Source organism: Echinops telfairi, unplaced genomic scaffold (assembly GCF_000313985.2).
Source record: "Echinops telfairi isolate 266 unplaced genomic scaffold, ASM31398v2 ScPeMD7_11;HRSCAF=52, whole genome shotgun sequence".
Classification (NCBI taxonomy): domain Eukaryota; kingdom Metazoa; phylum Chordata; class Mammalia; order Afrosoricida; family Tenrecidae; genus Echinops; species Echinops telfairi.
In genome coordinates, this window is record NW_022103908.1 from 13,223,792 (window position 1) to 13,235,209 (window position 11,418).

The following is an 11,418-nucleotide window of genomic DNA, read 5'->3' on the forward strand; positions in this document are numbered from 1 at the left end:
CGACCCTCTCGAGATTTTATTCCCTCAAAGTTGCTCCCAAAGTCAAAACCTCGGCGGTCCCCACAGAAGCCCTTCCAAAACCTCAGGATCTTGAGTTCACCAAATTACCAAATGGGTTAGTGATTGCTTCCCTGGAAAACTATGCCCCTGCATCCAGAATTGGCTTATTCATTAAAGCCGGCAGTAGATAGGAGGACTCCAGCAAATTGGGAACCTCTCATTGGCTGCGTCTTGCATCCACCTTGACTACAAAAGGAGCCTCATCTTTCAAGAGAACCCGTGGAATGGAAGCAGTGGGCGGTAAATTAGTGTGACTGCAACAAGGGAGCACATGGCCTACGCTGTGGAATGCATGCGGGATGATGTTGATACTGTAATGGAATTCCTGCTCAATGTCACAACAGCACCGGAATTTCGGCGTTGGGAAGTAGCTGCCCTTCAGTCTCAGCTAAAGATCGACAAAGCTGTGGCTTTCCAGAATCCACAGGCGTGCACCATTGAAAATTTGCATGCTGCAGCTTACCGGAATGCCTTGGCTAATTCTTTGTATTGCCCTGATTATAGGATTGGAAAAGTGACATCAGAAGAGTTGCATTACTATGTCCAGAACAATTTTACGAGTGCAAGAATGGCTTTGATTGGACTTGGTGTGAGTCATCCTGTTCTAAAGCAGGTGGCTGAACAGTTTCTCAACATGCGGGGCGGACTCGGTTTATCGGGTGTGAAGTCCGTCTACCGTGGAGGTGAAGTTCGAGAACAGAATGGAGACAGTCTGGTACATGCTGTTCTTGTAGCAGAAAGTGCTGCCATAGGAAGTGCAGAAGCCAATGTATTCAGTGTTCTCAGCATGTGCTCGGTGCAGGGCCACATGTCAAGAGGGGCAGCAACGCCACCAACGCTTTATACCAGGCTATTGCCAAAGGGATTCACCAGCCATTTGATGTTTCTGCCTTTAATGCCAGTTACTCCGATTCCGGACTCTGGGATTTACACTGTCTCACAGGTTGCAGCTGCCGGAGATGTGATCAAGTGTGCCTATGACCAAGTGAAAACCATCGCTCAGGGAGGCCTTTCTGATACAGTTCTCCAAGCTGCCAAGAACAAGCTAAAAGCTGCGTACTTAATGTCAGTGGAGTCTTCGGAGGGTTTCCTGAATGGAGTGGGACTCCGGGCTTTAGTTGCTGGTTCCTGTGTGCCGCCAACCACACTCCTTCAGCAGATTGACGCGGTGACTGCCACTGATGTCAAAAATGCTGCGGTGAAGTTTGTTTCTGGCAAAAAGTCCATGGCAACCAGTGGAAATTTGGGGCATACACCTTTTCTTGATGAGTTATAATACTGAAATACTAACCATTTTCTCAAGTCATAGAAGCAAACACATGACAGTTAAAAATCTCTAATATAACATTTATCCTTTTTTGTCTTCTTCTTTCAACAACCTAGAATATCTTTGAAGCATGAATGGGTAATTATTCCCAACTAACCTAAATTCAATAAATATGCTATTTAAATTCAACAACAACAAAAAAAGATAAACAGGAAGAAAAGACCAAAGTAAATGTCAGAAGAGATTCTTAAACTTGCTTTCAAATGTAAAGTCGTGATGACATAGTGTGTTACAATTTGGCTGCTAATGGCAAGTTCAGCAGTTCAGAATCACCAGGAAAACAATGATGCTAATTGGTCCCCAAAAGAGTTACAATCTCAGAAACCCACTGAGATGGTAGGTTCATGTCCACCCTGTCCTGTAGGTCTCTATGAATCAGAATTGAAGCGATGACATTTACATCTTATGACAAGATATAAATGAGTTTGAGTTTTGTATTGGATTTAAAGCAAATAGGTAAAAAGATGACAAAAACTTGAAATAACAACTAGAGAAAGGAAAGGAAAGCATTATAATAGCTGAACACTTGATAGTGTAGATAGTTGAAATTAAAAAGCCAAAAACAAGGGAGAACATGCTCAACATATTTCAATCTGATAGAACTGAAGAAAATCCAAACCACTGGGTTGTAATATTGGAAGATTCTATGGGCAAACATATAGAACCAAGCAGGAAGCATCAAAGAGGATGGAAGGAATACACAGAGGCACTGTAACAAAAAATAATTGGTTAATATCAAACATTTCAATAGGGAGAATATATCAAGAACTGATGGTATTGAAAGAAGTCACTCAAACTTCATGGAAAGCATTAGGCCAAAACAATGCTTCTAGAATAGGTTAACCACCAATTGAAACATTTGAACAAGCTAATGAAGCAAGCACTCACTCATTAATGCCAAGAAATTTGAAAGACAGCTAGCTACCTGGCCAAATGCCTGAAAAAGAACCATATCCAATATCGATAATATTGCATGCCTGTGGTAGTTACATAATCTGGTGTCAATTGGGGACTTGAGAGGATTAAGAGTGAAGGGGTGGAGCCTAGTCTGTCTATCAGGTCATAGCCAATGAGGCCTCTTTGTGGGATGGCCTTCTTCAGAGAATTCTGGGAAATCCGATACTTCCTCCTTGTAGACAGGAGACCATCTCACACACAGTTCACTCCCTGGGAGACATTGCAACTGACAAGACACAGGGAACTACACTAGTGCCCTGAGCTGGAGAAGCCACATGAACCTACCCTGATGCAGTGCTGGGGGCTGGAGAAGTCATGTCATAACCCCTGGCAGTGCTGAGATTCTTACACTACCACTGGACCCAGAGGAGTCCCATCCCACCAGCTTCTGATCTTCCTGCATTCAGCGTCATTTCATGTGTTTCGTGAGTCAGAAGAGGACTTTATAGATTGGTATAGGACATATGGGTTAATAGGGGACGTGTGGACTTGATCTGGAACTGGGCTAGGATGTTTCCTCAATATATAACTGCTCTTGTATATAAACCTCTTTCTTATTCACCTGAGTGACTATGAATTGTTTCTCTAGTCTACCCAGACTAACACAATGCCTATTTCGCTGAATTGTATCCAGCAGTACATCAACAGGTAACTGCTAGAAATTCCAGCCAGATTTAGAAAATGATGGAATGGCAGATATCACTGTATACATCAGATGGACCTTGCCTGAAAACAGAGAACACCAGGAAAATGTTCATTTGTTTTTTTTTAGTGCATATGCACAAAACTCGCCTATGTGTCCCATAACCAACTTTAAGTAACATTGAGAAAATGGAATGTCAGGACACTGCCTTGTCTTTGTGAGGAACTTGTGTCAAGAGATCTTTCAAACCGAAAAAGAGAATACTGCATTTTTTTTAAAAACAAGAAAGGTTTTTATTATGGTTGTATTCCTGCACAATTCTTAGTCAATATGTATGTTGAGCAAACAATCCAAGAAGCTGGACTATGAAAATAATGTAGACTCATAGAAGATCCTAATATTTCTGTGGTAAATGGCAATAGAGATGGACATATCTGGCCTCTGTGGGAATGAAAACTGACCAGTGCCCTCTGTTACACCTGCCCTATTAGCATAGCCCCACTGCCCAATCCCTTCTATTAGTGCTAGCCACACTCCATTTGCTTACTCCCACCCAATCATTTGGTGGGAATTACAGAGACTTAGATAGAAGAACCATATTTAAAAATTTTATTCTACCCCAGTTGCCATAAAAAAGAAAACACTTAGAAGAATTCAGCAATGCTGCTGATATAAGATCAACATTAAAAATTAGTTTTATTCCTCTCAACTAAGAGCACACCAAAAAAGAGGTCAAGAAAGCAATACCATTTACAATAGACCTCAAATTGACTACTAAAAGACAGCACAGAAACGTCTATAAATGGATTTGAAGATTTATGCAGTGAAAATGTTAACCCTATCTAAAGCAATCTACACATTCAATGCAATTCTAACACAAATCTCAGCAACATTCTTTACTGAAATGTATAAACTATTGACCAGCTTCAGGGGGAAAGAAAGAAACTACAATATTGAAGTAAGTGTGCTGAAGACAGTGAATAAAATAGTGTTGGAGTGGGACCCATATATAATACATACATACACACACACCTCGCCAAAAGAAACTCAATCAAATAACCAAATAATAAATCCCAAACCATACAATTCTTGGGAGACAACATAGAAAGAAAAATATTGGAGCCTATTGCTTTTGGTAAAAATAGATAACAGATATTACAAAAATGCATAAATAAAGCAGATAAAATAGATAAATGATACCTCTTAGAAATTAAAAATTGTTTAAAACATTAAAAAAAGAAATTTACAGTCACAATAGAAATCTTCAGAAATGATTGATCATATAAGGATCCAATCTCTAAAATCTGTCGAACAATGGAACAACCCAACAACAAAAAGCAAACAACCTTATCATGAAATGGACGAATGAAACGAACAGGAACGTCACCATAGAGATTATCAAAGCAGATAGCCTCGGCTTTGCACAGCAGAGTGCCTAATGAGATATGTAAATTAAAGCTACAAGGAGAGACTATGTTACTGCCACTAAAATGATACTGATAAAAATGAAACTAAACATATAAAAGTGAATATTGGTAAAGTTGTGGGGGAAAGTAAAACCCTATCTATTTTTGTTGGCACTGTAAAATGCTACAACCAATGTGGAAAGGAATATGGCATTTTCTTAAAAAAACTAGGAAATGGACTCCCTATGATTTCACCATCTCATACATAGGCATCCCTACCACCAAATTTATTGTCATGTGTTAGTCCGGGTTGACTAGAGAAACAAATTCATAGACACTCATATGTGTATGAAAAAGAGCTTAATATAAAAGAGTAACTGTATATTAAAAGAACATCCCAGCCCAGTCCAATTCAAGTCCATAAGTCCAATATTAGACCATATGTCCAATACCAGTCTATAAATTCCTCTTCAGACTCTCGCAGAACATACAATGACACCAAATGCAGGAAGATCAGCTGCCAGTGGATGGAAAGTCTTGTGACTCCAGTGGTGGTGGAAGCACCTCAGCACTGGCATGGATCTCCATGGGGCTCCTTAGCTCATGGTTCTATCTGTCTCTCTCCATGTGGCTTTTCAACAGGAATGTCTCACAGGGAGTGTGTGTACCCTGCCTCCAGCGAGCTATTGATCTTCTTAGCACCTCCAAATGAGATCATCAAGTAGTGAACTGATTGACAGGGTAAACTCCACCCCTTTGCTCTTAATAGTCTCAAGTTGGCATCAGGTTATGTAACTACCACAGTCATTGAGTAGATTCTGATTCATCATTATCTAACACAGGGTTTCTGAGAGTTAAATCTTTATGAGAACAGACAGTTTTATACCAAGGAGTGACTCGTGCGACTGAACTGCCAACTTTGTGGTTAGCAGCAGAATGCTTATCACATTACTACCAGGGATCCTTGGTATATATATTAAACTCAAAACTCATAACAACCTATTGGCAAAACTACTCCTTTGGTTTTCTGAGGCATTTAAATCTTTACAGGAGGAAGCACCTCATCGTCCTAGTGCAGAGAGAGTGATTGGTTGGTTAGAATTACTAACTTTGTTGTTAATATACCATGAGAGCTCCTTAGTACAAGTTAGGGACCTGAAATTAATGACATGAACTCATGTATGCACACCTATGGTTGTTGCTTTTTCATTCACAATAGCAAATAAATGCAAACAATCAATATGCCAGTCAATGAATGAATGAGTAGGAAAACTGGAATATGCGTACTATGGGAATATAAAGAATATACTCTGAGGATATAAAGAAGAATGATGGGTCCACACATTTATCCACGTAGCATGGATGGATCTAGAGAGGGTCATAATGCTAAGTGAACTAAATCAAGCATATGAAGTCAAATACTGTATGCTTCATCTTTTCCAAGACGACAAGGATGGATAAATACAGAGAAAATCTTTATCAAACATAATGAGGAAGGGAGCTCAGAAAGCATGATTTATGCAGTAGAGATAGTTATTTTCATGATGTAAAGTGTATCCCAAGTTGTGGATACACTGATACAACACAAGAAAAATGATCATGCATATGTGAGCACATATGGCTGGGTAAAAGCCAACTCAAATATAGGTAGGCCCAAAATAGGTGAAATCAGAAATATCTCTAATAAACCAAAACTAAGCCAACTGCCCATCAAGTCAATTCCCAGTCATAGCAACCCTACAGAGCAGACTACACCTGCTCCTTTGGGTTCCCAACACTATACATCTTTAGTGAAGCAGCTAGCGGAGTCGAAGTGCTGCCCAGAGTGGGCGGCTTCATGTGTAATCCACTCTGCCAACCAACTACTCTGAAGTCTCTGTAGGCACATGCCAATACAAATGTGTGGGTGTGGACACTGGAGGTACAAACCTGTATCTACTCATACGTAATCAAATATCTTCTAACACGGCTTTTGTGCCTCTTCCTATAAAGATTTATAGTCTCAGAAACCATATATAGGGCTGGTGTGTGTTCGTTTCAAGGAAAGATATGTGTCTAGAAGCAGTCTCATGGGACAACTCAGTCCACTGACACAACATAGTGTCCATCTCAGTAATATAAGCCACATCTGGGCTCTTAAAAGTCTGTGAGAAGCTATGGGTTTCAGCTCCACAGCAGCAATCCAGTACAAAGCGACGAAAACTAAAGATGAAAAACAGATCTATGAGAACCACAACCTTGTCCCCCCTGAGACCAGACCCCGAAGGTGGACTTCAACTACCACTGACCATTCTGACTGGGGACAAAGTATATCAGAGGAGAGAAATGTGAAGCAGAACACAACGTTTTATTTAATAAAGAAAGGGGGTGGGGAGGCCAAACGGAACAGTTTTACTCTTGGAGGCTATTGCTTTGAGGGTAAACCTGGAACGAATCCAAAGCCCTGAGATGTGTTTAGTGAAATAGCAGCAGAGCACACAAAGTAAAGGATGTTATTCTTAAGATCGGCGACCTTCTGAAAATCCCAATGTTTTAAAAATGGCTTATTTTTAAAAACAAAGATGAGATGCTAAGAAGACAGAACAAGTAAACTATATTTTGACCAAGGAACAATTACTCTTTACTAAAGCATATGAGCTGTATGGTTAATTTTCTGATGTTAATATCTTATCATTGTTTTCATTTCCTACAGTATGTTGGGTTTCTATTGCCAGCTTCATACTCAAACTGATATTTCCAGTCGAGAAAATGGTCCAGACTGAATCACAAGCACTTTATCATAGGATCTGATTGGCTTAAAGTGATGGGTCAACAAAGACTTCTAATAAAACTTCCAAGAAGGTTGACCCAGCATAGTCTGAGAGTGTCAGTGGCAGATGGCTTAGGGAGCATGCCTGAGCTATTGTTCCCTAAGGCTTTGAGACAGGTGTCTGGTCATAAGTATTGAACAAAAATAATTCCACACTGCATACATAGTGCAGCAATTAAGCTTTTAGGTTTATTCTTAGCAAAGAATTCTCAAACAGAATTATCCTCCGTTTATGCCGGAGGTCATTGTAAGTATGCTCTGGCTTTTAAAGAGAAAAAGGGAGATAATTCATCCTAGATGTTATTACTCTTGATAATGCCAAGTTTTCACGTTAGAAGACTAAACAGCTCTTCCACAGCTGTCACTGGTCTTTAGTAGAATGCAGATTTATGTCTTTATGATGCTGCTAGGAAATAGTTGAAAAAATTGATTTTGAGGCAGAAGTAAAATATTTAATAAGTAACCTATCACTCACTGTCTTAGGGAAATTTATTTAACTTGTGAAAGTCTGTGGTTTTCCATTCTACAAAATAAACAAACATATTTCTCAAAGGGATGTTAGATTTTAAAAAAGAAGCACTTAGGAGAATACTTATCGCATACAAATAATAAGTAAATATTAGTTTGGTTATGCTCAAAACCCAAACCACTGTCATCAAGTCTAATCTAACTAATAGGAAACCTATAGGGCTGAGTAGGTTACAGGTGTAAGTATCTATATACTAATTTCATGTGTCTTAGAGTTTCCTCATCTAATTTTTGGCTATCCTACTTATATGACAAGTTTTATAAATATTATGTAGCTTTATGATGAAGTCTCTATTATGAACACCTAAAGAACAAAAGAAGTATTAATAACAGATTACATGTGACATTTGCCTCCATTGGTGGATTTGAACTGTTGACCTTGTGGTTAGAAGACGGACAAGTAACCATTACGCTACCAGGGCTCCTGATGTCATGAAATAGCTCTAGTTTAATCTCTGATTTAGACCTGTGATACTAGAATGACTTTCTAAACACATGAAACTACTATTCTGTTTCAATGTTTCATACGGGATCAAAACAAAACTTACGCTGTATTTATACATACTTCCTCATTTTATCAAGAAAATTCATATTGTTAGCGTTAACTTAATTGGCAAAGTCTCTGAAAGATAGCACCCTAACAGAGCTTAATTATGCTGTGTAACTATAACTGTAGGTTGGGCAATAGCTTGTTCACATATCCTTTTGACTCAGATGGACAGTGAGCGGCCTTTTCCTTTACCCAGTTTATTATGTTTATACCACGGGAGTCTTCAGGGCTTTCATCTCTACACAACTAAAATAGTATTAAACAATCTGCTACACTGTTGACTCCATTAAGATAGAGAACAGCATGATCTAGTTCCAGGAACTTTTAAACTCCGCCTGCAAACAGTTTGTCATTTTTATACTTATCATCGTAACAGAAAAATAAAATATAGCTCTCTAGGCAGAAATCCTCTTACAAAGTGCACAGACCTTGTGTCCCCGGTGACAACAGAGATGATCAATATGAATCAAGCTCCGGCAAACAATCGCCCAGCTTCACCGCACCGGTGTATACATTGTGTGGGCATTCACAAAAGGCCATGCGCTCCGGAAAATGAAATCTAAATGATCCATTTCTTATTGTCCACTCCATCCTCCATAGGTCATATGAATATTAGTCGAACAACCAAATGGGAAGTTCTACATGGACATTTAACGAAACTGCACTTGGTACAGAAAGGCTACGAAGATAAAGCTCACTCATACTAAGATCTCCTTGATCTGCATTGAACGGAATGCACATATTTGAAATAAGCTGAAAAATACAGATTTTTGGTTATTTAGGAAAGATGTGACACCTCAAATATAACTTGGAACCTATATTCTTGTCATCTGAATAGCCTTAGACTTGTCAGTATTAAAATCTTTCATCACGGAGAAATAATTAATAGCTATAAATCTCTCACCATATGTGGTTGTGTGTTTCTGATGCTAAAATTTTCTATTATTGTAAATGTGACTAGCTGTAAACATTCTATCAAAATATTACAGAGTATATATGGAAACAATTAAAAAGTAACCATTAGAATTCTTAAATTTTAATTAATGTGTTTGCAATATTATACAATTCCAAGACACACGCTGCCAATAATTCACTCATTCTATTGCCAATTTTTATTTCTAAATATATTCGTTTTCATTTAGAAAAATCCATCTTTTTATATTTTAGCTGTTTATAATAGAGATGGCATTAGATTTTCACAGATGGCTATAAATAACTGATAATGTACAAAAGTTTTGGGGGGGCCAAATAAGCAAACATTGTTTTTGCAGTATATATATCATGCTATGCCAAACACATGTAAACAAAAAAATGCATTTTACATATCGTAAGAAATCTTATTGAGAAGTAATTATGCAATTATTTATCTTTTCATTATTTAATTTCTTTCCCCATATTACAGTCATGAATCTATAATAAATTTGATTCCTAAAACAGAAAAAATACTCAAGATTTTATAACTTGTGAATATGACAGATTTCAATCAAGGATTTGTTTGTCAGAAGTTGGAAAGATGAAAAAATGAACACCTTTGCAAACTTTATGTTACAGGTAAAATTAAGATGAAAACTGTGAACAGGAGAAAAGTCTGGGTTTAACTAGAAAACATTTAATCAAAGCACTTAGCTTTAATTTTCAGTCTTGTCTGTGACCATAGGTAAAGCATTTGATCTTATATTCAGTGTCCTTATTTTAATGTAATCATTTTATAAATTGTATAAAGGGATTCTGCAATTTTTAGTTCTTAAAAGGAAATGCATAAGAAATCTACACTAGGATCAAAACTCACTTTAAGAAAACACTTTACTAAATGCATTGTAAAAACCCACAGAAGTTTCCAGTATTCCTGTGGTCAAAACTTCTTTGAAAATAATGCCCAAACATTATTTACCTTCTTCACCCAGCTGGTATTTGTACTGAAGGTAGAAGAGTAATACTGAGTAGAAATGCTTAGCCATTTGGATAAAGTGCCTTCATGTGGATCAAGATAATGTAATTGATCTTAAATAATATTCATTGCACTCAAAATATTCCTAGTACTTAAGTAGTCTTAATTAACACATACTCATATCAGAGAGAGAGAGAGGAGATGAAATAGTAAATAACATTTTTAAAAAGGGCTTAACTTTTGAATCTTTTACTTTTAAATTCTGTATGATGAAATGCGAAATACAATATTTGTGCTGCACATTCAAGTATAAATGACTATCTTGAGCAAAAGGCACTTCATGCTCAAGAGTTAAGCTAGCCACCTACTTATTCAAAAGGTGTTTTTGTTTTGTTTTCCAAACGAAAACAACAGTGATAGCCACTGATTCTATGAGTATTTCAACTTGGGAATTTGGCAAGTACTTTCTTAAACATTAATAAAGCAAGCTTGTTCGCTTAGAAAAACATAAGATTAAGTTTGCCAAAGATAAAATTTAAGATTTTATGTACAAATGAGAATTTGGGGAACACAATGAGTTGATATTTTTCTGTAATTAGATATTTTACATGAGACTAGTAGTGATATTCTTAAATATAATATTTATATTAAAATGTGTCAATATTGGCAAATACATATAATTCAATAAGCCAATAGTGTCCCAAGGACAGTTTTGGGTTTTCAGTTATCATTGTTCAATATTCTATATCTGTGTTTGAGATATTCTCTAAATTTAGGTGGGATATATCACAGTGGTTTGTTTGTTTTTTGGTTCCTGTGGACTTTGAAATTTTTTCTTGTTTTAACCTGAGCTTAATTATGAACTATTGAGGCTCTTTTCCATAATCAGCCCCTTGTATTGTGTTGGCTGGTGATCTTGAACTTCATCATTGAGTTCCTTACTGCTGCGTCCATGGCTATTTTTATTAGGTCTAGGCAAAATCAAAACCTTGATAACATCAATATTTTCTCCATTTATCAGAATGTTGATATATGTATAGTTGAAAGTATTATTTTTTTATGTTGAGAGAAGAAAAGTCTTCTCTCAAGTGTCCTCATGGCATTGATAAATAGCAAGGATTGACAATAAACCAATTTAGATGTTTTCACCAATAGCTGGACCATTGTAAGCTCTCAATCCTTGTGATACTTGTTCATGTGTACTGTGGCTGCCCCTTGGTTCTCAGTGGTTTGGCAGTATCATAATGAAT

The 11,418-nt window shown here is 37.4% G+C and overlaps 1 pseudogene; it reads left to right on the top strand.

The window, feature by feature from the left end:
• Window positions 1-5: 5 nt before the first annotated feature.
• On the top strand, window positions 6-1,407 carry LOC101645434 (annotated as a pseudogene).
• Window positions 1,408-11,418: the final 10,011 nt, after the last annotated feature.